Source organism: Phyllostomus discolor, chromosome 1, assembly GCF_004126475.2.
Source record: "Phyllostomus discolor isolate MPI-MPIP mPhyDis1 chromosome 1, mPhyDis1.pri.v3, whole genome shotgun sequence".
NCBI classification, from domain to species: domain Eukaryota; kingdom Metazoa; phylum Chordata; class Mammalia; order Chiroptera; family Phyllostomidae; genus Phyllostomus; species Phyllostomus discolor.
Genome location: NC_040903.2, coordinates 63,638,710 through 63,665,098, shown reverse-complemented (window position 1 = coordinate 63,665,098; position 26,389 = coordinate 63,638,710). Strand labels below are relative to the sequence as shown.

At 40.6% G+C, this 26,389-nt stretch overlaps 1 protein-coding gene and 1 long non-coding RNA gene across 11 annotated transcripts in view; one reads left to right on the top strand and one right to left on the bottom strand.

Annotated features, from left to right (window-relative positions):
• CACNB2 (calcium voltage-gated channel auxiliary subunit beta 2) overlaps positions 1 to 26,389 on the top strand; it is a 328,309-nt gene that overhangs the window by 33,427 nt on the left and 268,493 nt on the right. The gene's annotated exons all lie outside the window — the stretch shown is intronic.
• Positions 5,506 to 25,471, bottom strand: LOC118500141. Its single transcript, XR_004902674.1, has 3 exons — positions 25,461 to 25,471; positions 16,456 to 16,459; positions 5,506 to 5,775 (listed from the first exon to the last, which is right to left on the bottom strand). It is a non-coding gene; the product is annotated as an uncharacterized LOC118500141 (long non-coding RNA).

Genomic DNA, 26,389 nt, shown 5'->3' with positions numbered 1-26,389 from the left:
CATGCATTCATGTGCACGTAATCCCATCCACGTAAGTTTGGGAGAAAAGCATGCAAGTAGAATTATAGCATCCTTTTTTTTTATTAGTAAGAGATGGAGGAACCATGTGGTTGAGAGATTGTACATTTGGACAGACTTGTGTTCGAGTTCTTGCTTTTGATGTAGAAATAATTCTCAAGCCTCCCTTTGCTTATCTGTAAAGTGCGGACACCAATATCATCCTTCACACTGTGTGCTGTGAGGATCCAGTGAGTGGTACCTGTAATGTGCCTGGAACCCGGGTTCTCTAAACGGTGACAAGCAACAGCCATCAGCCCATATTCCTGTCCTGGTAGCATTCTTGTTTCTGTCCCTTCTCTCTACCCTGTCATTCTCATTATTTAAAAAAAAAAACCTACTGATTGTCCTGGCTGGGTGGGTGCATTGATTGGAGTGTGTCCTGTACACCAAAATATTGTGGGTCCAATCCCTGGTCAGGGCACAAATGCAGGTTGTGGGCTTGAGCCCTAGTCAGGACATGTACAAAGGGCAACTGATTGATGTTTCGCTCCCTCCCTTTTCCTCTCCTTCCCTCTCTTCTTCCCTCTCTCTGTACAAGAAATAGCAATGGAAAAAATGTCTTCAGGTAAGGATTAAAATATATATATATTTTAAAAAGTCCTACTGGTCATTTGATGCACTCCTCAAGTATTGTTCCATGTGTGGAAGCTTTCCAAGTGTGGAGATTCTCCTGGGCTTGAACATCTGGGTACTTCTGGAAGGCTGTGTGGTGTAGTGGTTAGAAGTCCACATGCTTCACTAAATTCAGCTCTGTCACTCATTAGCTCTTCATCCTCAGGAGACTTAATTCATGGCTCTTGGGTACCATATCCTCTCTGTGAAGACAGCATAAGTATAGTACCTACCTCATAGGGTCATTGAGAGAGTTAAAAATGTTATTTCATGAAAAATGCTTAAGATAATGCTCAGCCACTGTTAGTTATCTCTTATTCCATTGAACATGCTGATTATTTGAGCGTTGTATTCACCTTTTAGTGAAGCACAGGTTTTATCTTCATCATCTTTCTGTTCACCGCAAACGTACTGCTATGCCAGGCCTGTGGAGATGTTCAGTGTACACAGACTGGATTTGATGGCATTGGGTTGAAAATTGCAAGAGGAAGGCAGGACTTCTTGAGATGATGACAAACCTAAAATTTTATTGCTGAAGCTTCTGGGTTATTGGAGGTATTAATCACCTCAGTTTACAACACTAAAGGAAACTAAATTTTTTTCTTTATTAGCTTTTTATTTTCAGTTAGTTTTAAATTAAAAGAAGATTGCAAATATGGTACAGTTTGCATATGTCCCGCACCATTTTGCTCATCACCGACTACAGTGCATACTTTATTCATGTTTCCTAGGCATTCCCTCAATGATCTTTTCCCTGTTCCAGAATCCCACCCCTGGTATTGCCTCCTATTTAATTGTTATATCTCCTTAAGCTCATCTTGGCTGTGGTAGCTTCTCAGACTTTTTGGTTTTGATGACCCTGATAGTTTTGAGGAGATCTGATCGTGTTTTGTAGAATGTTCCTCAAGTGGCTTTATTTAAATTGAGATATTATTCACATCCCATAAAATTCACACTTTTAAAGGGTACAACAAACAAAATTTAAAAGTTCTTTTGGTAGCATGATTTTATTAAACTTATAATTTATTAGCAACATCAGATTACTTAAATTGTATACAGAATTCTTCCAGATAGGAAATGTACTATTTACATTCATTTACATGGTGAGCTCATCTGCTTTTGGTGAGCATTTATGGGAGCAGGGTTATAATGCATTTTGGCAAAAGGGAGCCAGAAGGTCATCTTGGGTTTGCTGTTGCCCTGGAAATGTTGAAAGGAATGAATTTGTTCTGGCATCCTGAACTGTTTTGGGCTCTGTTTTAGCAGGGCACTTGTTTTTATATACTAGTTAAAATAGTATCGATGTCAGAGAAGCTTGCATTTGGAAAACAGAAAGGAAAGTGGAAATCTTTTATTGTGACGAAAGGCTGCTGATCACATGGGCAGAGACGATCAGAAAGTGGAAGTCAGGGTGTGTGAGTGGGTATCCCTTTGTGCAGCTTTCCTTGCATTCATTCATTGATTCACCCACACAACACCTCTTTATGCAGTGCCTACAGGGTACCAGAAACTGTTCTTGGTTCTTGGGATATGGCAAAGCACAAAGCAGACAAAAAAAACCCAAACATGTTCTTGTGAAGCTTGCACACTGCTAGTATAGGCAGACAGCGAGCAGACAATTGTGTGTTGGGGTGACAAGTGGTTTAAAAAGCATAAAAGGAGGTCAGGTGATATAGACATGTAGATGGGAGGTGTTCCAGAAAGACATCTCTGAGCTGACACTTAACTAGAGAGAGATGCAAACAAACATATAGTTAACTAGAAGTGTGTCTACAACATGGGTAGTCTATTTGGAATGAAGTCATTCAATTACACTCAGTCAAAAAAATTAATGGAGTAGCTTTTACACAACTGTCCCTGTGCTATGCTTGGGGGAGTTAATGGGCAGTCAGATACATGGTCTCTGCTTCCAGACAACTGACGGCCTTGAGTGGAGTAGGGTGTGAATCAGTCAACAGCAAGTTCTTCAGTGACAAAGTCTGAGAAGTGCTGGGAAGGACGAGCAAGTGAACTGCGAGCCCTGAGCGGGGAGAAGAGGGAGCCAGCCTAAATGGCTGGTCAGGCTTCCTTGAAGAAGGGACACTTAAAAACTGAGAGCCAACAGAGCAGGCGGGTTGGACAGAAGTAAAGATGGCATGGGAGGAAGGCCAGGAAGCCTGGGCACCAGGCGCCAGGGAGATTGTGGGAAGAACCTGTATGGTGGCAGTGGCTAGGAGGATGTCAGTTGTTTATAAGGAGAGGAAGTTCTAAATCGTTTGACACCATATCCCATTCTTGGAAGTGGATATTCTTACTGTCATTCTACATGTGCAGTAAGTAGTAGTAAATGAAAATAAGTCGATCTAATAAAGCCGTCTAATTGACTTGCTTTGACATTTTTTAGAATTTAGAATGTATGTTAGATTTTGCAACTATAACTAGAAGTGCTATTATGTATCAAATTTTTGATACTTTGTTCAAACAGCCAAAAGTTTCAAACAAGTAGATCACATGACAGTGTTTTAAAAGTGGTTGCCAATTAAGAAAAGACTCTTTTTAGGAGGGCAATTTTAAACTCAAGATGTAGAGAGTTTTTCTTGTTTTTTTTTTAAACTTCTTTTTTTTTTTTTTTACAAAATATCATTAAGTGGAATTTTAGAGTAAATATTTAACTGCATTATACAGTTATGGTTCTTAGAGGCAAAACAGCCTTTGGAGAATGTTTTTTAATCTAATAAAATGAGTTATCTTTGTTTAAAGCTTTTCCTCTGTCTAGTACATTCAGTTACTTAATGTGCATCATCTTTTTTAAGAGTGTTTTGATATGACATGCTCCGAGTCAAATGACTTTATAAAGACAGAACAATGCCTTTACTAAGGATGCAAAAATGTTTAATCTCTGGCTTTTAAAATGTTTCTGCCTTTTTAGGAAAATCAAGATGTGATTGTGGAGTAGTGTTAAGTGAAGGGCTTACCAAAGCGGAGGCAGCGGTGATAATGCCGGATTTTTAGACAGTCGTCTTCACAGGTCTCCACGAAAACCTGCAGGCATGCTCTGTCAGACGTCAGCACCGGGATGCTGACCCCAGCAAACAGGATGGCAGTGCATCCAGGTCTGATAGTGGAGAACAGTTCGGGGAGCTGTGGAAATTTAGCACTTGTTCGTATTTACTTCTACATCATGTTTGGTGTGCATGACACACAGTCAGAATTATTCTTTGTGAGGATATGTTTCCATCATGCACAATGAACAAGCTGTCTAACTTCTAAATCTATACTAGGTATAAATTGAGTAGTAATTATTTAAGTTTGAGGAGGTTCTGTGATTTGCAAAAAAGAAAGGTTTAAATTAAATATATGTAATTTCTTTCAATTTCCAAAATTATTTTGATACTCTCACATTTAATAGAATTTTTTCTTCCTACTGTTTTTCTCCTCACTTTTGTTTTTCTAAGAATCACATTTTTAAGTGTGCAGAAGTCTTAGAAGTCAGAGATCACATTTGCTTTTCCTGTTTCCCAGCACTTCCTATGGCCCTCCCTGCTTCTGTGCAAGGCATGAGGGTTTTCACCCTGTGCCTACAAGAGAGGGGAGCCATCCTTCTGTGAATGGGGTGGGGTTTCCACCTTTATTCCTTGAATAAGGCTTTTCTTTGTGTGAAGTTAGTGATCCACGTGGCATTTGAACCTGTGCCCTTGTACTAGTGGGCAGTGGGCTTTTCCCAGAGGAGCTGATGAGTTGATGAAGTGGGGCCCTAGTGTTGCAGATCAGGTTCTCTGAGAGGCAGACTCTAAGAAAGGGTGTAGTAGGCTTTATTAGGGTTTTCATATGTTTGAGAGGGCACACTCTGGATCAAAACTGAGTGTGCTGGTGGGAAAGGAACCAGGCTGTGTGGAGAGAGAGACCGAGATGCAGTGTAGGACTGACAGCAGCCTCAGCCGCTTAATGGGAGTCTGGAGTCTGGATCTCATCACCAGCGCCTCACAGGTGAGTCAGCAGATGGGGACCACCCAAGAAGGGCATGACACTGGTAGAGGCACTTTCACTGAAGGGGCAACAGGTGATCTAGGCAACATATACTAGGGTCCACTGCAGTGTGAGTCATCTGCGTACAAGTGTTCTTGTAAGCTGTATGGAGGAAGAAAGGGCAGTGGAGCTCCCAGGTATGCAGACAGTGATTTTATCTCAGTGGTTTAACTCTAAGAACTGACATTCGCTCAACGGGACAGAAAGCATCCCTAATGTGTGTAAATACAAAACGAAAAGTGAGAGAATGTGCTGCAGCTTTGATATTGAGCCTGAGCCTCCAGCACTAGTAAGTCTACAAGGGGAGGTAGTTTCTTGTAGGAATTTATAACACTTCATCCCTTGTGGGGAATGACAGACTCGAGGCCCCTCTTTCCTTCCTACTGTGAATTGAAAACCTTGAGTACTGCACAGATTCTTCCTCCCGTGGACTTACGTGTCAGCAGCCACAGATGAGAGAGGGACTCAGATCGGATAGGCCCAGAGAGTCTTGCCCACTGCACATGATTGTGGTGGCTGTGCCACTGGCTCCTACAAGGGACCTGCTGAGGTCCTGCAAGTGGACCTGGAAATCTGGCCAGTCCCTCTGGTGGACTCTGATCAGTATCCCTGGAGGGCATCAGTTTTTTTTATATATTTATTTTTAGAGACAGGAGAAGGGAGGGAGAAAGAGGGAGAGAAACATCAGTCTGTGGTTGCCTCTTATGTGGCCCCCACTGGACACCTGACCTGCAACCCAGGCATGTGCCCTGACTGAGAATCGAACCAGCAACCCTTTGGTTCAGAGCCCATGCTCAATCCACTGAGCTACACCAACCAGGGCTGGAGGGTGTCAGTTTTGCTAATTTACACACACAGCCACTGTGTGTGTTGGCCACAGTCCTGCTTGCAACCCTGGTCGAAGACCAATTTAAATGTGGGGGGTGTGCGTTTGTACACTAAAGGTGATTATATGTGCATGTGAGTGTGTGTATATGTGCACACACTGAGTGTGTGTGAAGGCTCTGGTAAAGTTCAGACCAACAGTGGGGATGTGGTAGCCCCCAGACAGACAAGCACTGGGCTTTCTTACCCACTGAGCCCCTTCATTGTTGAGGCCTCAGTTTTCCACTCATGTATGTATCCTCTGCACCCTTTGGAGCTGTAGGCTCATGACATTAAATATTAATATTAATCAGAAAGATATTAATATTAACCAGAAAAAGACTCTCACACTGGCTTTGTACCCATGACCGAAGGCAAGAAGATCCATGCAGTAATAGAGATATATTCACATAGCTTTTCTCTAATACAGAAGGCCCAAGGATCTGATGGTGTGGGAGCAGCTTCCAGTCCCTCACGTACATTCCCTCCAGCCACTCTTTGAACAGGAGAGGACCCAGTCGCCCACCTGCCATGTTTTCTCTATCTGCCTCTGAGATCTAACCCATTCCAGTGACCCTCCCGTGTAGGAAAGGAACTTAATCCAGACTTGGTGGGGGGAAATCATGGAAGACACCCGGGAAGAGGCAATGTCTTTTTGAAACCTTATGATAGAATGTACCCAGGGAAAGGATTTGTGAAGGTGGTGGTCATGGGGGTAGAGTGACTCTGGGAAAGGTGGAGAGATGAGGAAACTCTTTCGGGCAGCATGGTATGCCCAAGAAACTGAAGATGTTAATGAGAGAAAACAGTAAAGATAAGATGGGACTGTATCATGAAAGGTCTTGAAGCCTTGTTTAAGGGTTGTGGTAAACTGGAAAGGGACTTTCAGCAGGGGTGTGGCATCATTCAATTTAGTTTTGAAAGATCATCTGGCGGCAGAGAGGAGGATGCTGGGGAAAAGGCAAACTGGAAGTGACAGTAGCTTTCCTTAGAAGGTTAAGGTCACTCAGGTGCGAGATAATGATGCTCTCAGAAGCCAGGGGAGTGAAAGTGAGATGAAATAGATGGATTTTCAAAATGCTGAGAGAGAGAACTGATAGGGATTGGTAGTTGGGTATTTGCAAACTAATTTGACAGTTGAAATAACCATGCAGATAAGAATGATAGAAATTTTTATCTATCTTTTGTTAATGAAGAAGTTAAATGAATTGAAGTTCAGAGAATTTAAATGAATTGCTTGATGACACAGTGCTGGAAAAGGAACTAGAACTTGAGACCAGTTGCCCAGTTGAATTACTTCATCCACAATCCTAGGCTTCTGGTTTCAGTGACTGAGTAAGCTTAGGAGAAGATTAAACACTTCCAAATGTAATTTTCTTGATCTCTACTGTGGTAAAAAGGACTCAAGTATGCTCTACTATAAATACAAAGTACAAGCAAGGTAACTAGCTTTGAGGCAGGAGTCTAGAATGGTGGGTACCTGAATCCTGGACAATCACCTTCAACCATCCACAGGTCGGTAGTGAAGTCCTCTAATCTGCAGCAGGTACAGTGGCGAGAGGACAAGGCCAGGGGCCCTGCATTACTTGTTGGGCTTTGGAACAAACAAAACCCCAGTGGATTTTATGACTTGAACCTTAGAGGATTCTTTGTCTATACTAAGTGGGCCTAAGTGGGTTCATTTAGAAAAAATTTTTGTTTAGAGCAATAAATCATTTACAATAGCATGGTGATTACCAGAAAAGATGGGGGCAGGGAAGAAACAGAGTATGGGGGTATTAATGGTGATGGAAGGAGACTTGACTTGGGGTGGTGAACACACAGTATAATACACAGGTGATGTGCTATAGAATTGTACACCTTAACCAATGTCACCCCTGTAAATTCAATAAAAAGTGAAAAGAAAAAAGAAACGTCATTGAGGTAAAATTATATAACAGAATTGGTCATTTTAAAGTGAAGACTTAGTGGCATACGATGTATTCAGAGTGTTGTTTCACTACTGCCTCCACCCAGTTCCAACACACTTGCATTGCTCCGAAGTGAAACCCCTCCCCTGTGAAGCAGTTCCGGCCCATCTTCTCTCCCCCAAGCTCCTGGCAACTAATAATTTGCTTTCTGTCTCTATAAATATATCTATTCTGGATATTTTATATAAATAGAATCATACAATGTGTAACCTTTTATGTCTGGCTTCTTTCACTTAGCATCATGTTTTGTAGAGTCATCCATACTGTAGCAGGTATCAGTACTTCATTCCTTTTTATTGTGGAATAATGTTCCATTGTATGGATGTACCACAATTAATTCATTTATCCATTGATGAATATTTGGGCTGTTTCTACTTTATTGTGACTAGGATTTCTATGAACGTGCATGTAGTTGTAATAATTTGAAAAATATGTCTCCAATTCTTTTGGGTATATACACTGAGTAGAATTGTGGGGTCATATGGTAGTTCTATGTCTAGCCTTTAAAGACCTGTCAAACTGTTTCTTACAGTTTATGTATTATACATCTGTAACAGCAACGTACACGTGTTCCACACTTTCTCCCCATCCTTGTCAGCACTTGTTATTTTCTTTCTTTTTTTTTAATTATGGTCATTACAGTGGGCATGAAGTATAAATGGCTTCTTTTTAGTAGGCCATTCCTGGTTTCTTCTTGAGAAAAGAGCCCCTTTAAAGTAGAAGATAAACAAGGCTCACCCTACTTTGGCAGCTGTTGGGGGAGGAAAGAAATCTCCAAGGAGATAGATCAAGAAGGACCCTAAAGAGAGGGGGTCCTTTGGGAACTCAAGGCTTTAATCCCTTGTCATGGCCCCCATGTCTTACCTCTGAGGGATTCATTCTATTCCTCTCTCCTTGGAGGTAGGTTGAGCTGGCAGACTATGGAGGAAAGTCTGTAGGAAGGAAGCCAAACTTTCTGAACAAACAGATAAATTCTTAGATTATTGTTCAATAAATATTTATGAAATATCTACTATGTGCCAGGTACTCCTCTGCATGCTGATGATACAGCAATGGCTGAAGCAGATGAAGTTCCTCACTTTCTCCAGCTTTTATTCTGGTGGGGGGACATAAGCATTGAACAATGAACATAGTAAATAAATTATATAGTATGTTAAGATATGATAAGTGGTACCGAAAAAAGAAAAAGTAGATTGAAGTATTAAATAGGATAGTGGAGTAGACCTTTTTGAGAAGTTGGGAATAGAGCACAGACTGGAAATAGCTGGGCCTGGAGGGCTTCTCTGAATCAAAAACAAAAACAAACAAACAGAAAACACAAAGCTTTATCCAGTCAGAAATCCTCAGAGTAGCTCTGACGTCACTACTTGTGGTGTCCTCAGTAAATGTCCTCTTAGTCCCTACCTTTTCAGGTTTTCATTTTTGTAATCATCCTTTGATGTTCATCTGCTTACTTCATTGCTCAGCCCACAGTCAGGCCTTCTGAGTTATGATTGATTAGCGACGGTGAAAATCAGGCACCTCGGGTCCTTGAGCAGCCCAGGGCCTCAGACACAGGAAGTCGGATGCGAGTGAACAAGATCTTCCCGGGGTAACTGAGATGGAGACTCAGAGTGATAAAGACCTGTAGGCCATAGCTGAGTTTGCTAGGGATTTTTTAAAACTGTTCTCTAGAAAGGACTTCTAAAGGTTTTGGACATCTTGACAGCTCAGAGCTCAGAAAATGTGTACAGTAATTCTCAGACACCCCCTGTGCTTCTGTAGTCACACTCCGATGAAAGCGCTCAGTTAGCCAAGGTTCTCCTTGCAATTTCCTCCATACACATGGCTGTTCATTTTGGGACAGGAGACCACGGTGAGGCCTGGGTGTTATGGGGAGATATATTTGCATAGCGTCTCCATCAGGAGACTTGCACATGAAAGAAGAGACTCCAAATCACTTTGACTCTGGCACCAGGTCCAAACTGAACCTCACCTTTGCAGGCCTTTCGTGCTCTGTGCTGAAGTGTCAGATTTAGGGAATGACCAGGCCTACAGTTAGGCTGTTAGTGGCCCCAGTTGCACAAAGCAGGACACTCCAGTGCAGATATCACGATGTCCATTTCCTCCACAGCAATTGCTGACTTTGAGTTTGTCAGAAGATGATTCATTCTGGAAATAAAATTTGATTCTAATTTTAAATGTTTAGCTCTAGTTTCAGCATTTATAAAACTGCACCTAGGCTTATTATTGTATGTTTATGGCCTCTAGGTTTTATTTTCTTTCGTTGAATTTAAAAATATACAAGGTGGGGCTAATGTAGATTTACAGGTATGAGTACGTGAAACACAGAGTTTATTCTTGTATTATTATTTATTAATTATTGTGATAATTTCCATATAAAAACTGTAAACCCATGTTTGCCACTCCCTGAATGGCTCAGTATAATTAAGATAAGATGTTTCCTTAAATAGATGTTTCCTTAAATATCCAGCTGTTGTGAAGGAAAGTTCAAGTTCTTCTCCAGAATACTTTTCCAAAATGTAATGGGGTTTGCTCTTTTTCACTTTGGTTATTTTAGGCAGTCATTAAACAGTTGTTAGCCAGTTTAGTAAGTTTATATAAAACTGCATATTTCGAAGCTTTAAATGCCACAGGAGAAGTTCCAATGTAAACAGAGGAGAACAGAATCAGTGCTTCAAACGGAAGCGCCCAGCCCTCCACCTTGTTCCAGTTGAGGAAATGCTTACACAGACAAGGCCGTGAACACGTGTGACTCACCCCACCAGTTGAAGAGGCGCTGGGGTGATTGATCTCTTGAGGTTGGCAAATGGGGCCAAGAGGCCAGGTCCCGGTTCCAGTTCCATGTGGGTCAACTAGATTCACTTTGTTCTGCGGTCACAGAGTGTGACTCAGACCCTGATAAATGTCTCATAAATGCATTCCACTCATCAAGAGAGTGTGGATTATGAGCTGCTGGCCCAGAGCCAGAGGGATGCTCAGCAACCCTCGACAGGCGTGCCAACAGTATTCTCTGTTTGAACTGTCAGTTCCTGACATGGCGGGGACAGCGCTTGCTCCAAGTGACACCTGCCTTTGGTGCTATGCTTGGGCGCTCACCCTGAAATCTGGAGACTGGCTCAGTGTCTCCCGGAGCTGCAGTCAAAAAGGAAAAAGGAGCGAAAGCTGCTGGCTTTCTGTGTCACATCTATGAACTTGAATTGTTTCATTAATTCAAATGCATTTGTACTCTTAAAGTCCAGTTTTAATCTGGATCTCTGTGATGCTTTTTAAAACTTTCAGATTTCTAGCTGCTCTTATCTACAGTGTAAGAACAGCATTGCTAACACTAATAATAGCTGTCACTTACTGAGTACTTACTATATTCTGGGCTTTTTCATGCAGGTTTTAAATCTATTAACTCATTTGATCCTCAAAGTAACTATATCAAAAAGGAAGCTATTGTTAGTATGACCATCCTTATTTTACAGATGAGATGCAGAGAGATTAAGTAAATTGTTTAAAACCAGACAGTTTATTGTAAACTGTGGGATTTGGACCCAGTATGTGGCTTCAGAGTTTATTTTAACTGACTGTACAAACTATTTATAACACAGAAGCGGCAACAACAACTTCACATTTTTGGGTGTGTCCTGTGGTTCGTACACTTGTTAAAACAAGACTTCGCTTTTATTACGTCATTTAATCTCATTGGTGTCTAAAACAAACAAATCTTCCTAACAAAGAGACACCCTCTCTTTTCCTTTAATGCCATCACTATGAATGAAATGCCTTTGTACTTGTGCCCCACTTGTCCTAAAAATAATTTAGAAAGGCTTTAGAACAATTGTCTTCCAGGCAAGGAAGCTTAAATTACCAGTCAATTTCTCTGCATTCCTGATTTTCCTGGTATGGTGTCTTTTGATTCCATCCTATCCTGAGATTTTCTTGCTGAATTTAAGATGCTCTGTTAATGCTTCTCTCTCCTCCTTGCCTCTCTTCTTCCTCTCCTGCCCTCCTTTTTCTTCCCCTTTCTCTTTTCAGTCCCCATAGGGCACTCCATTATGCTTTCTGTCTACCTGGGTGTTGCTTTACTGTAATAATTGTGACATTGGGCAATGATGGTAAGAGGTCTTTGGTGGCAAGGACTGTGTCTTATTCGTCTTGTTCTTCCAGCACTGAGCATTTGGGCCTGGCACATAGGGAGTACTCGGTGCATGTTTACTGAGTGAGTAAATCCCTTCCTTCCCATTCCTTCTTTTCTTCTGCCAATAGCCTTCTCCAGACACTCATTATTATTTCATGCCTAAGGTATATCAGCTCAATTTTTTTTTGCCTATAAGTAACAGCAAGGACAACTCATGCTGGCTTAAGCAATAAGGACTTTTATTGGCTGACAAGTGGAAGGCCAGAGATAAAGCAGACCACAAGGTGGAATTATCCAAGCACCCCTGTGTTGCTCTAAGATTCTCTTGACTCTGTCCTCTTTTGGCCAACAGTGTGGTAGTTATAATAGTTCAGATCCTTATATTTGGCCACAGTGACATCCAACCTGTATCTTAAGAAGATAATTTGTCCTACAAGTTTCTAGGAAATGTCTCTTTGTATTTTATTTGTCTGAATTGGGTCACATACCTGTTCTGAAATTAATTCCTGTAGCTAGAGGATTGCTGCATTCTCATTAGTTTGCAGCTGGATTTGTGAACCATGGAGAAAGGGATTACTTTGAGGTACAAATATAGTCAGGTCAGCACCTCCCAAAGCATATGGCCTCTCATGGAGGATGGCTGCAAAGCAGAATAAGATTCGGAGTTCTGTTGGGAAGTGGGGACGGACTTGGCCCTAGCAGCTATCAATGTCCATTGTACCCAGCTCTGGAAAACTTCCTAATTGGTGTCTCTCCCTGCAGACACTCTGCCCTTTCATCCTTTCCATACACCACGACTAGATTAATACCTCTCAAACATGACATTTATGACACAACACTGATGTGAAAAGTGTTGAATGACTCCCCGTTGCTTACTGGAAGATATTCTGACATCCAAGCCTCTATTTAAGACAGTCCCATTTTTTCTTCTTCCAATTTTCTTGCATACTAAAGCTGGTATTTCAGACTGAATGTTTGTGTGTGTGTGTGTGTGTGTGCCCCCCCCACACACACAAATTCATGTGTTGAAGTGCTAACCCCCAAGATGATGGTGTTAGGAGGTGGGGCCCTTGGGAGATAATTAGGTCATGAGGGTGGAGGCCCCATGATTGGGATTAATGTCCTTATAAAAGGAACCCCCAAAGAGCTTCTAGCCCTCCTTCCTCCATGTGAGCACACAGAAGGGAGACAGCAGTCTGTACACAGGAGAAGGTGCCTCCCAGACCTGACCATGCTGGCACCCTGATCTCAGGCTTCTAGCTTCCAGAACTGCGAGGAATGAATTTTCATTGTTTATGAGCCACCTAGTCATGACAATTTGCTATAGCAGCCTAAAGGGACTCAGATCGCTGGGCTTTAGCCAAGGTAGTTTAATAACCACTCTCTGATAATGTAGTTCATGCCTTTGCTCTGTACTTTCATTTCTTTCACCTGGTGTGTCTGCCTTCCTTCGGTTCATATCAAAGTCCAACTTTGCTTTCAAGTTCCACGTTAAATTGTTTTCTTTATAGCATTCCATGAGCACTCTACTTTGAGTCAACCTGCTACTACTGTAATTACTGTACCATTTATTAATATAGCATGACACTCAACATATATTGTTTTATAATGTTGGATGACTCTTCATTTAAATTTATAATCTCCCTAAAGGTAAAATGAGAGACTTATATGCATTTTTGATCCTCCTAGTAGTTAAGTTACCATCTTGCAACTGATAGATGCTGCAAACAAAACATGTACATGCCACCTGAGACAGGTGGAGCAAAGAAGCATGGTAGAAACATTGCAAATGTGAAGGTTGTATAATCAGGTAGTACAAATATTTATTGGTAACCTATAATGTATGCACAAGGCACTCACAGTTTTAAGTTCTGGAACTTAAGTGAGGAATAACCAAAGTCCTTTTCCTGAATGAGTTCACATTTCTAGTGGAGAGAGACAAATTATTATTTAGTAAAATATCATCTAATTCCAGCTGCTAAAAAGAAAAACAAAGAAAGATTAAGGACAGTGGGCTGATATTTTGTGGGTGGAATGATCAGGGGAGGCTGCTGACCAAAGGCCTAAGTGGTATTCCGAGAGGTGATGGGGGGAGGAGGAACCCCCCACACGGCAGCCCTGAGGAGAACACTTGCTGGTGTGTGTGAGGGTGACCAAGAAGGTCAGAGTGGCTGGAGCAGCTGATGGCCAAGAGTGATAGGAGATGGAAATGCCAAGGCAGTCAGAGTTTGGGTAGGGTAGATTCTTGTAGACCATACCTGAAATTTAATTTTAATGTGAGTGACATAGAATGCCTTTGAAGGACTTTGATTTGGATAGTCACCTGACCCGATTTACATTTACGAGAAACACATTGTCTTCTATGTGGAGAAGAGACTCTTGGGCAAGCCAGACTGGAAGGAGGAAGACCAGAGAGGAGACTGTTGTGGAAGTGCCGGTGGGGCCTGATGATGGCCTGTTCTCAAATGGTGGTGCTGGAGCTGGGGTGAAGTGGTTGGTTCTGTGTCCATTGAAAGGTAAAAGCAATGAGGTCTGATTATGGATTGAGTGTGGGGGGAGGTGTAAGAATAAAGTGAGATAATAGTGGCTTTTCAAATAGAATACTTGATTTAGTTTTGGTTTTTTAAAAAATCAAACATACATGTATGAACAGTGAACAGTCACTTTTTTGCACTTTTGAGTAAACTGTTGTTACTCAAAAGTGCAAAAAAATTGCACAATTATTAAAAATTGCTAAAGCAATGACAGCATAGTGAAATCAAAGAACCCTTGGAGTAATGGTCTGCACTTGTTACATTGTTTCAGTATCTACAATTTAGACATCTTTTCATAGATATTTCATAAATTGTACACTTTTTACTTGGCTGTGTTAAAGCTTCGTTGTGGGGGTCATGAGTAAATTGAGAATATTTTGATTTATGTGGTCTGTACACTGATCTGACTTAGAATTCATCCTGCTTGGGGTGTTCTTCGGTGAATCTGGGGCTTGCCTGAAATGTGAATACGCCTTACTTCCACTGATCAGAGGAAGGGGAAATATGCTTGGATTAGCACACAAGAATGAGCACAAATACTTTGATTAAGTTTAAAGCTCCTATTAAAAATAGTCCTTTGTTTTTAAAACTATCAGGTATGATTTCTGTGGTGGTTGATTATTCATTGTTTTATCTATTCAAATGAATTAGTCCATGTTTTTGCTGATAAAGTGCTGCTTACAAATTGAAGCATTTAGTGAATACCAGATTTTTGTGACAAACTCAGAACTTGATCAAATTCATTAATTTTTATAACAGTTTTGTAATTGTCCAGTGGTAATAATTGTCCCCATTCCTTCAGTAGGGACTATTTATGAAACAGGGTGACCACGAGATAGTGTGATTGCCATTCAGAAATTATTTTCTAATGCCCCCATACCTGAGGTAGCCCACATCTGGAGCACCTTGTTTCTAGAAGCAGTAGGTTTTGTGCTAATTACGTTATTTTGCAGTGATATGCGCCTTCAGGACATTCATACTGGTGCTGTGTGATGGGGAAGGGATTTGGCTGCAGTGGGATAATAGGGCTGGTGTTCGTTGGCTTCAAGTTTGTGGCCAAAGTAAATCTGTTGGGTGATAGTTATTTGATGTTCCTCCAGGAGAGTTATTATATGCTTGGTTAGTACTTAAAAATGTAGTACTGGAAACCGTTTATCTATTCATCATTATCTTACTCATTCTTTTATTCAGTAGACACATATTAAGCACTGCCTTTTTCTAGCCACTGTGGTTGCACATTTATCGAACCTTCAAAGCAGTAAACCTGCTAGATTTCTCACCCACTGCTTTGTAACAAGGTCCCATATCACCTTTAAACCTCTTGAAGAATGTGAGGGCCAGATACATCAGAATGGGTGGAATTTTGAGACTCCCTGTTCTGTACCCTCTCACCTGCTTTGACTCTCAGATGTTCTTTAACATTATGTTGCTAAGTGGAACATGATTAAATTACTAACTTTGGTTGAAAGGCTCTTTCACCTACACATTACCAGCTCAGTGTTTATAGACCGTCCCATATTTTGGTGGTCATCAGGTTAGCGAACAGAGAGCACAGGCATTCGACTCCTGACATAGAAGTACAACTGATTGTGTAGGGTGGAGGAGGTCAGTGAAAAAAGTTTCCTGGTAAGACAAATGAAGTGAATGTAGGGGGCCTCACGGTGTAGCCTGGGATGACCCTATTGACTTACCTTTGGGTGGGGTCAAACAAACAGGTGAAGGAGGTCGTCTTGCATAATTTGGAAGACAAGTGTTCTCGAGATAAAGAGATCTAATTTCTGGTTTCCTCTCTGGCTGAGTTTGAATATTTCTCTGGACCTGTTTCTCTAGCTCTCCAAGGAGACATCTGATATGGTCTGAATGTGTCTCCTCAAAAGTCATATTTTGAAATACTAAGCCTCAGAGGTAACAGTACTAGGAGATGGGACATTGGGAGGTGATTAGGTCAAGAGGAAGGAGCCTCATGAATGGAATTAGTGACCTTAGAAATGAGCTCTCACAGAGCTCCCTGGTCACTGTTTCCCTGTGAGGACACAGCAAAACAATGCTGTCTGTAGACAAGGAAGAGGGCCCTTGCCCTACCTTGCTGGTACCCTGGTCTTGGACTTCCCAACCTCCAGAACTGTTGTTCATAAGCTACTTAATCTCTGGGATTTTGTTACAGCTGCCCAGATGGCCTAACACAACACTGACCACCAACATTGCAATGTTGAGAGTCTCGTAGAGGTGGAGAAACCGGGGTCCAAAAATCAGCTCTGCCGTTTATTGCAGGTTATTTCTTGACTCCTCTAAACCTCTGTTTCCTGATCTGTACAGTGAGGACCATAATATACAATCTCTAAGGGTGTAAGAAAATTGGAGATAATATGGATTAAGGATTTAGCATAGCATATGGAACAGAGAAATTACTCAGTAAAGGGGAGCTAAATAGAATGAATCATTGAACCAGGGTCCACAGTTCTGGAATCCCCGCCGCGTGCTGCTTACAGATATTTATGTGTTGTGTGTTATGCCTGTGTGTGACCCCCATCTGAAATGTTGCTGCTCCTAGAAACAACAGATTCTTTGTCCTTGCTGTCTTGGACTAAGGAAGCACTCACTCACTTTGCAATCTGTGATGTTTTTACATTGAAACTTAACTTTCCTGCCATATACAGGGTCTGACAGAAGTAAGGCCTGCTCGAGTATGGTTGGTGAGGTAATAATATGGGTGTCATAATTTAATTTGAACATTTCACCTAAGATGTCATATGGTGTGCTCGAGTGTGATATTGTTATGTAACAGAATGTCATGCTTGTGATTTTGTAATAAAAGAGGGGTATTATTTGTGCTGGGCCCTAAAGGTCAGTTTCATATGATTTCTGTGACTAAATTGTCATTGTTTAGAAAGGCCTGTTAACACTGTCCTCATTAACTGAGCCAGCACTAAGCACACTCTTTGAAAACATCAGCCTGTAGAGCTGAGGGTTGTGGCCGTATTCTTCAGTGTCTCCAGGGTACAGAGGAGATGCAGGGAATAAGGACGTGCTCTCTTGCCACAGCATCCAGACCCACCTCTCAGCAGAAACTTAGTTTCTTCTTCTGTTTTCCACTTAACCTCATGGAAGTGGACATAATCAGGCTGACACTAGGGAGGGAGGAGCTGTTACCGAGTGGGATCACAGCGTAGTTGAACAGCGGGCAAGCTGTGGTGGCCAGAGGTGCAGCATCTTCACAAGCACATGGACTGGCGTGGCTGGTGTGGTGTGAACCCCTGACCAAAAAGGGGTTTGCACCTTGGCTGGGAATTAGCCTTTTTTCCCTTTTTTTTTTTTCATTTATTGTGATATAAGTGATATATAAATGTGAGTCTAAGGTACACAACATATTAATCTGATACATTTATATTGCATTCTGGTAGGTATTATAGAAATAGCTGACCCCTCTATCAAGTCACCTAATTACCCTTTCTTTTAGGGGTGCGAACCATTAAGGTCATCTCTTAGCAAGTTTAGTGTTCATGGTACGGTTTCCCTGTCTGCAGTCACTGTACTGTAGTAGGTCTCCAGGACTTATAGATCTATGAGTTGTAAGTTTGTGTCCTTGAACAGCATCTGCTGTTTCCCCGTCCCCCGTCCTGGATAACACCGTTCCACACTCAGCTTTTTCAAGTTCACTTTTTTTAGGTTCCACTATAAATGATATGCAGTACTCGTCTCTCTGTCTGACTCTCTCACTTGGCGTGATATTGCTGCAGTCGTCACCATTCCTTGTTTGATGTTTGCGGCATCCCTGTTCCCGTGTGCATCCTTTGGATGATGCACCATGAATGAGTGCAGGGAAGCTTTCATTATAAAGGTAGTCACTTTATTCAAGATGGAAGTGTTTTTTTTCATTTTCCTATATTCTACATATTTCAGTTTTTATATTCCATCAACTAGTACCTTCAAAAGTAGATGACTTCATGACTTTAAAAAAGATGATGTAAGAGGAGTTAATGAGAAAGTATAAATAAATACCAACACTTATGTATACGTACATGATTCATTTTGCTCCTGCGCGTATGTATAGGTAGAGAAGGAACTTCAGAAGTTCCGTGCAGACGATTGCTGGTGGCTTTAGCAGAGGTCGGAGAGGGAGCTGCACAGTTACATATATGGTAATGAAAAAGGAGTGATAACGGGGCATGATTTCCCTGCTCTGCCTTCTCATCAGGGACAGCTATTATGAAAAGCAGGTTGTTGGCAGACAAAACACTAAATAAACCAAGAACTCTCATTTTATAATAGCACTTTTTAGAATCAGTCTTTTGAAATACAATAAAATTTTCACAATCCATGTTTCTCTGCTTATGCCAATTATTTGTTGTGTTTGTGTTTATTCACTTGTGCATGGAAGTTTCAGTAGAAAATATAGTCATTTTTGTTAAGGTTAGATTAATAAGCCTCAATAAAAAGAAGGGTCATTCAAATAAAAACACAGATTGCAAAATGGCAAATAAAGGGGAATCATATTATTCTAGAAGAAAAAGATTACGTTTTAACACTGTGTTGAAACAGGCAAAGGCACCCTCTGCAGACTTTACAAAGTGCTCATTTTGCTTCCACTGCCGTGGTTCAGCTTACAGATGGTCCATGAGATAGTTGCTATAGAAACCAAGCCTTTTTCATCAATCTCTCTCTGTTGCTATGGTGTGTTTGGGATTGTTGCACGTAAACTTTTGTATTAAGTGTCACTTATGTTTTTCATGACTGACCATGTAATGAAACATATTGATTACACATTAACCAACAAAGCATGGCCTAAAATGATGCATTACTGCTATGCATTAGTTATTAAGTATAATAGGTGGGCTAAAATTATTGGTAGATGTGCACTGTGCACTTGTTAACTAGGCTATCGAAACATTCACATGATAAAGAAAACTTAGCTCTAATTGACAGAAGTAGAATCTTTTATTTTCTTGAAAGTGCTATTTTCCTTGTAAGATTTAAGATCTTCTGAAAGTTAAATCTGTAATAGAATTTAGAATTCCTACATTGTAATTTTTGCTCTGAAATTTGATGTCAGGTCTTAGGCAAATTGTTAACCTCTGGATTTAACGAGATCATGAAACTGTGGCCTGATGGATTTATGGATGGTAAGCTCCGTGGGTTAGGTACACACCCACTTTGTTACCGCTGTGTGTGCAGAGCCTGGTGGTGCCCAGACAAAAAGCCTGGGACATAGTTAGTGCTCAAAGTCCTAACTGAGTGAACGGATGCTCATGTTGTTGCTTCTGATCACTTGGGCACCCTGTATTAGAGTTCCTTCATTAAGTCTATTTCAGGAGTAGACGCTATTTCATCCTACCTCTAACAGTTACTGAATTCCTAGTAGTAGTAAAATGCTTCCCTCTTTGCTGGATTCCTTACACTTAAAAAGATTTCATTCCTGGGATTTCGTATTCCAAATTCTCTAATGTTTATTAATCTGTAGATCTCAAGTATTTTTATTGATCTCAAGTATTTTTATTCTTTGACTTGTTTGTTGTTCATGGTTCAAGGTATGTGCCTTTGAATAGAAATTTCCAATCATTCCTTTCAAGGTACACTAACAACAAGATGATTGTCCATCCAGGGATAGAAGCACAAGCCTTTGAGTCAGTCAGACTCAAGTATCAACACATCCTTTTGAGAAGTTTATGTCCCATTGTGAACCTCAGTTTTTTCACCTATATAATGGGGATAATGATATGTACCTCATATCATTACCTGAGAAATGAGATGCACCAATACTAAGGAATTAGCATAGTGAGAGCTTCATAAGTGATAACCATTATTGTTATGTTATGCAGAGGATGTGCTTGGTTATAGTTTGTGTAAAAGCCAAAAAGCTGTGGATTTTATTATTTTATATTTTTATCCAGTGCCCCTAACTGTGCTGTCCTAGCTTGTACTTTCCCACTGTGTGGAAAATATTTTAATATTGTAACATTTAGGAAATGACATTTTAGGCTATAAAAATAAGTTCTACTCAGTTTAAAATTTCAGCTGAAGAACAGATATGCTTCATATGTAGTCTGTACAACCTCCTGACCAGACTCCTGGGTCATGGAATTGGGTGGGGCTTGATCTGCTCATTGATGCTTCCTTTCACTCGAGCAACTTGGAGTTGGGGGAAGGAGTGGCATTTAACTGTTCCCTGTTCCTCATCAAAGCCTAACCTCTCCAGTGCTGTGGTTTAGACGAAAACTCAGGGCAGGGAGTATTTTATGTAACCTGTGAGAGATGGGAAGATGTCTCTGTTCTTGCTTGGTCTGGTCTGGTTCCATCTGTTGCTGCCGAAGTTTGTGGGTGGACCCAGGGAGAGAGTATGCATGATGTTCAGTGCTCATAGGGCTCCCCATGGATAAGGATTCTCAAAGAGAACAGTTGTCTCTCCTTCTGACTCCTGCACTTTCTCCCCAAGTAGAACATCTTGAGCTACTATGAAGGCATCCCTTTAGCAGGCACCCCACCTGGAGCCACAGACATGGACAAACCCTGCAGCCCTGTTTTCCTCTCCCCTGTTCTCACGCTGTCCTCTCTCCCCTGTCACCTCTTTTCCCTGTTGGCAACCCTGGCTCCAGAAATCCTGCCTCCACCTTTTGGACATATTTTTAAGGCAATATAGAAGCAAGATGTGAGCTGTGTCTATGTACTTCCTCCAGACTCCAAAGGAGCACATCCGGACTCTCCCACAGAGTCTCCAGTATACTTCGACCCCTCTTCAAAGAGAGTGCTTGACAGGGCGGGGTGCTTGATGACGGTGCTGAGAATGCTCGGCAAAGCCTGAGGACAGAGATGCCCGTCTCCTTTTCTTGCTAGTAGGGGAAGTGAGGCAAGCTCATGCACACATATAAGTAAAATGTTTAAAACCACTATGTTCAGGGACTGGTATATCTTAGTTAATAAGATATTAACTAAGAGCATTACATTACATACAGTTATTATTTGTGAACAATTATAATTTATAACATATATAGAAACCACGTGGTGCCGAAATTTATAATGTAAGCACCTGCAGTCCTGTAAAGCCTATAAAGTCATCTGCACACATTCATTTACTGTTTACCTCTCTGTCCATTGTTCTCTCCTTTTAAATGTGTCTAACACGTGCACTCTCATCAACATGATGTATTATGTCATATATTGTCTGAAAGGGACTGTGGCTTCATTTGTTACTTGAAATCATTACTGTGAAACGAAGTTATCATTAAACCAACGGGAATAAAAGCAAGTTAGCAGAGTATTGACGTCAGGTTCTGCGTAGTGCAAGTTGAGGGATGTGTGTTTCTGAGCTGCTTTTTTGAAATCTCAGGTTTCCTTTTAAAACCCTACATTTTTTAAAAAATACAAATATTGGGTGCATCTTTCTAGTCAGAAAGACTAAGTTTAACACAAATACTGAGGCCCAGCCATGTAAACAAGTTGATGGGCTGACAAGCCCTATTCTTAACCATTTATGAAGAGCCCTAGAATGTTATTTTTTTTGTTTTTTCTTTAATTTTTATTTTAAAAAAATTATTGTATTTTTTCCAGCATCATTTTAATGGCAGTTCTCTTCAATGGATTCCTCATTCCTTATTGTTTGGTCACCTCATTTACTAAATTTTCGTCAGCGGATACACTGGAGTCAGTCTGAAGGTCTGAGGTTCTTTTCCACAGTCATTTCAGCTACTGAAGTGGCAGATCTTAAACTTACTATTTAGAGAATGTCTAAGTGACAGAAGATACCATGGGTAGAGAGAAAGCCCCTGAGCACAGATGAAGTGTAAAGAACCCTGAGGAACAGACGTCTGCATACTGACCCAGGGGAATGTCCAGCCTCTTATGTGTGGGATCCACGGAACGTGCCGTTGGTTTGTTTGATGACTAAAATCACAGGATTTCAGCCAGAGAATGCTCTTATTTCATCCAAAAGTCAGATATCCAATACAAAATCGATAAGGATCTGGGGAAATGAAAACTCTTACCCACTGCTGGTTGGGATGGAGAGATGGCACAGCCATCGTGAAGAACAATTTGACAGTATCCAATAAAGTTAAACACATGCACAGCTGAGCCATTCCATCCCAAGGTACACCGTAGTCAGAGCTGCTCGACCTACTGAGGCAAATGAGTTTGCAGGTGTGGCTGAGATACGAACCCACTCGGCTTTCGGGGCAGCCAAGGCCTGGTCACCTGTTCCGGGTTAGCTGCCCTGCCACATTCCCTGCAGAATGCATCCTCCCTCTGTTTGGGGCATGGGCTTGAGTATGTGAGGATGATAATGTAAATGTTATGCCTTATTAATGCTATCAGGGAGAGCTGCTGGGAAAATGACTTTAGATCACAGGCAAAAAAAATGTGGCTTAAAAAAAGTCATGTGCCTTGGCAAGAAACAGTTTAATGACAAGATAACTTCATGGAGCACTAAAAATTTTCTTTCAAAGATAGGTGTGTTTCTCTAGGGTCATTCTGCTTTAACTTTTAAATGGTTATTAAATTTTCAAGGAAGCTCTTCTTTGAATTCTGAAAGTCCACCCAATTTTTGACTTTGACAGAAGCAGCTGAAGTAAGGAGGTACTTTTCCAGTTGTCTCCATCTTGCCTTTAATTAACCAAATGATTTTATAAGTGGTTACCTGATTTCGATCTATACTACACTGACAATGAGAGGATTTAATTGCAAATTTGTAAAAATGTTACAATCTTCTCACACACAAATATATACACACATACATATGCCTTATTGAGTTAGGGAGATTGCTATACATTAGCTATTGATATATATTTGTATATAGCAAAATCAAACTTGATGTTTTGAACATGACATTATTTTAATTAGAGCAAACAATTTTGTTTTAAGGACATTATATAGTCTTTTTGACCTAGGAATATGTATTATCAAAATTATTAATTTTATTGACCTGTTTATGTGCTGAATGTGATCTGGACACACTTAACAGGAAAAATAAACATGTTTTCAAGACATATTTCTTGGTGAAGATAAAAACGTTAAATTAGTTTGGATGTGCAAAAGAGGAGACAGTATTTTGTCATTGACAAACTATCAGATGCTCTTTAGAGAAGTCTGGGCTTTGAAACAGACAGGCTCAGAAAGAAAGGATGCCTTCCTTAATGCTGTCAAGCACTTACAGCTGATTCTCAGAGTCGCTTAGCTAATAATGTTGATGAAAAAAACCCCCGAGGTTTATGGGAGAGGAGCACGTTTTGGCTTTATATAAAGAGTGGAACACTACAGCACACTTCTAACACTTTTTTCCTGCTAAGTGTTATGGTTATAAATTCAGTGGGAACATTATGCACAGGGATGGGTCACTCATTATGATGCAGTATTCAGTTGTAGGGATGTGGCACAATTTACTACTTTTTCAGAAGATGAACACTTAGGTAGTTTCCTTTTATTTTTTTGCTATGATGCTGTGAATAGTCAGGTGAATGAGTTGCAGTACAAGTGGGTAGAAGGTTTTCTAGGGCAGTGCTTTAATAACTTTTTCTGAGTTCTGCCATTTATAGAAAATAACATTTTTGAAGGCCTTGCAAAGCTGCAGCAGCTGGCTCCACTGCCTAGGCCTCGGTTGCCCCTAAAGCCGAGTGGGCTCATGTCTCAGCCACACCTGCAAACTCATTTGCCTCAGTAGGTCGAGAAGCTCTAACTATGGTGTACCTTGGGATGGAATAGCTCAGCTGTGCATGTGTTTAACTTTATTGGATATTGTCAAATTGTTCTTCACGATGGCTGTGCCATCTCTCAATCCCAACTAGCAGCGGGTAAGAGTTTTCATTTCCCCAGATCCTTATCATCGCTTTAAAATGTTGGCCTCCTATTTTCCACCTCATCCTCTTTTGTTTACATACCTTGTCTTTCAGTCTTCTGCCATTTATCTGTTGTGCTAATTGCATTTTGTATTGAGCTATACAAGGTATTTATATATTCTTTATAATAACCTTTTGGTGCAGTTATGAGTGTTGAAAATATCTACTCCTGGTCTATAGGTTATTTTTCTACTTTTTTTGGATGAATATAAATTCTAGATTGATATTGTCAACTTTAACAATTTTCTTTTTTTATGTTTTCCAATTTTTATCTTGTCAGAAATCCTGTCCTAGTAATAGAAGGCCATAAAAATTCTTCTATATTTATTACTGAATCTTAAAAAAATATTTTTATTTTTGTAATATGAAGTAGTAATCTAATTTTATGCTTTCTGTTTGGATAATGAATTGCTTCCAGGCCATTTTCTCAATGGTCTTTCTACCCTCACAAATTGGCAAGGACAGCTCTGTCAGAATATCAAGTGTGTCTTCTGATTTTATTTATCATTTTGATAAGTTTTGATTTTGAAAATAGAACTTCAGAAATAAGCTATAATTCCCCCCTTTGTGAATTACAGTCACTGGACTGGAAGGAAGAACACGTGGATCTGAACCAGATGGATAGTAAGTGCCCCGGTACTAGCCAGCATTTCATACTCATGTGTGTGATCTGGGTCAGGAGCGTTGGACTTGTTGGCCTTGAGCACACATGCAGGTTCCTCCACTCTGGGAATCTGTGGTAAAGCACATAAGGAAGAAAGGGAGCAGAAGACCCTGCCTCTGTAAGTGACCACCACAGGGAACCGGAGTGCCACTGTGGGAACAGCACCGTCAGAGAGCTCATTCCTGGTTCATCTGCGCCCAGGGTAGCAGGGCACGCGGCTCAAAGTTGGGACGCAGAGGGAGCACCCGGGCCGGCATGTGGCTGACACTGGGATGGCTCGGACTCAGCTCCATAAGATGAGTCCCTGTGCTCTTTGACCTTGGGTCTCCCATTTATTGATCAGGGGACGTGGACAGGTTATGTCACATGCCTTTGGGTTTTTAGAGTATATGGTGTGCAATTATGCATATATTATATGAAATAAATAAGTCACCATAGAACCAAAGAGCTGGCTGGTGGCTTTCAGAATCTGTTAGATGACCTTATCTTTGCTCTTTCAAAAATTGGTGCTATTTCATTTTATTATAATAGCTGCTTAAAGTAAATGAATGTTTGAAATAAACACCAACTTCATTTTAGAGGGCTTAAAAATAGTATCTTCCAAATAAGTTCCATCTATCCTCACTTCATTCCATAATGTAAATTACCCTACAAACCAAAAGGTTCAGTAAAACTCTCACTGGTAGAAATGTGTTCCGTTTCATCGAGGTGTTTTCAGCAACACATAGCAAACTTTCATAGCCCCTTTGTGAGAGAAATTGCTGTAACCTGTGGCACGGGAAATTATTTGTTGATCTGTATGACTGTGGTCCCAGAACCCAAAGATATCTCTTTAGGCTCCTGGCAGAGAAATACAGGACAGTAGCTAAGAGAACTGATTCTGGAGTCGGATCAGAGATCCAGTGCTCAAGAACCAGGAGAATGACCCCGTGAAAGTTAATTAGCTTCTCTAAGCCTTTGATTATATTTTTCTATACAATAAAGATAATAAGAGTAATTTACTCATATGGCTCTCAATTTTTAATGAGATAGTACATATAAAATACTAAGCCTTAGGTCACATAGTCACTGATCAATACTCTTACATCTAGCTGATTATATTACTACTGATTTATTTCTATAATTCTTGATTTATTTGTAGTAAATTAAAAATTATTGTACAGAGCTAACCCATGCTGGACTCTTACCCCCTAACTACAGACTTTTCCCAGTTTACTTCCCAATACTCTAAATTTCTGTGTGCAGAGTTCATATTGTTTGTTTATAGCATTTGTTGCTCTCAGATTTTACCTTTAAAAAATGATTTCTCTTTTATCATTTTTACATGTGGTGAAAACTGACATAAAGACAGACAAGTTCATAAAAATCTTTTTCTAATATTCACCTATTTTTGTAAGGGACATAATCCAAAAGAACTTTGGGAGGTTCAATGTCCAAAGACAAATTCTACCTATTGTGTTATAAAAAAAGTTCCATCTCTTATAGAGGGAAAATGTTCTCAAGCCTTTATTATAGTTTTTATGGGTCTGACTCCTCTGTTTCAGGTATCAGCGTAGACAGGTAAGAATTTTCACAGGTGCCTGGGGAGGCTGCTGGACAGGGAGAAAGCATCCCAGGACTTTTTTGGAAAACAAAGTAGTTACTCAGTTTATACAGCCCCAGATAAAACAAAAAGCCAAGAGTTTTGATACTGAAGCCCAAAGTCCCTGACATGAGCTTCCTTGATTTTTAGC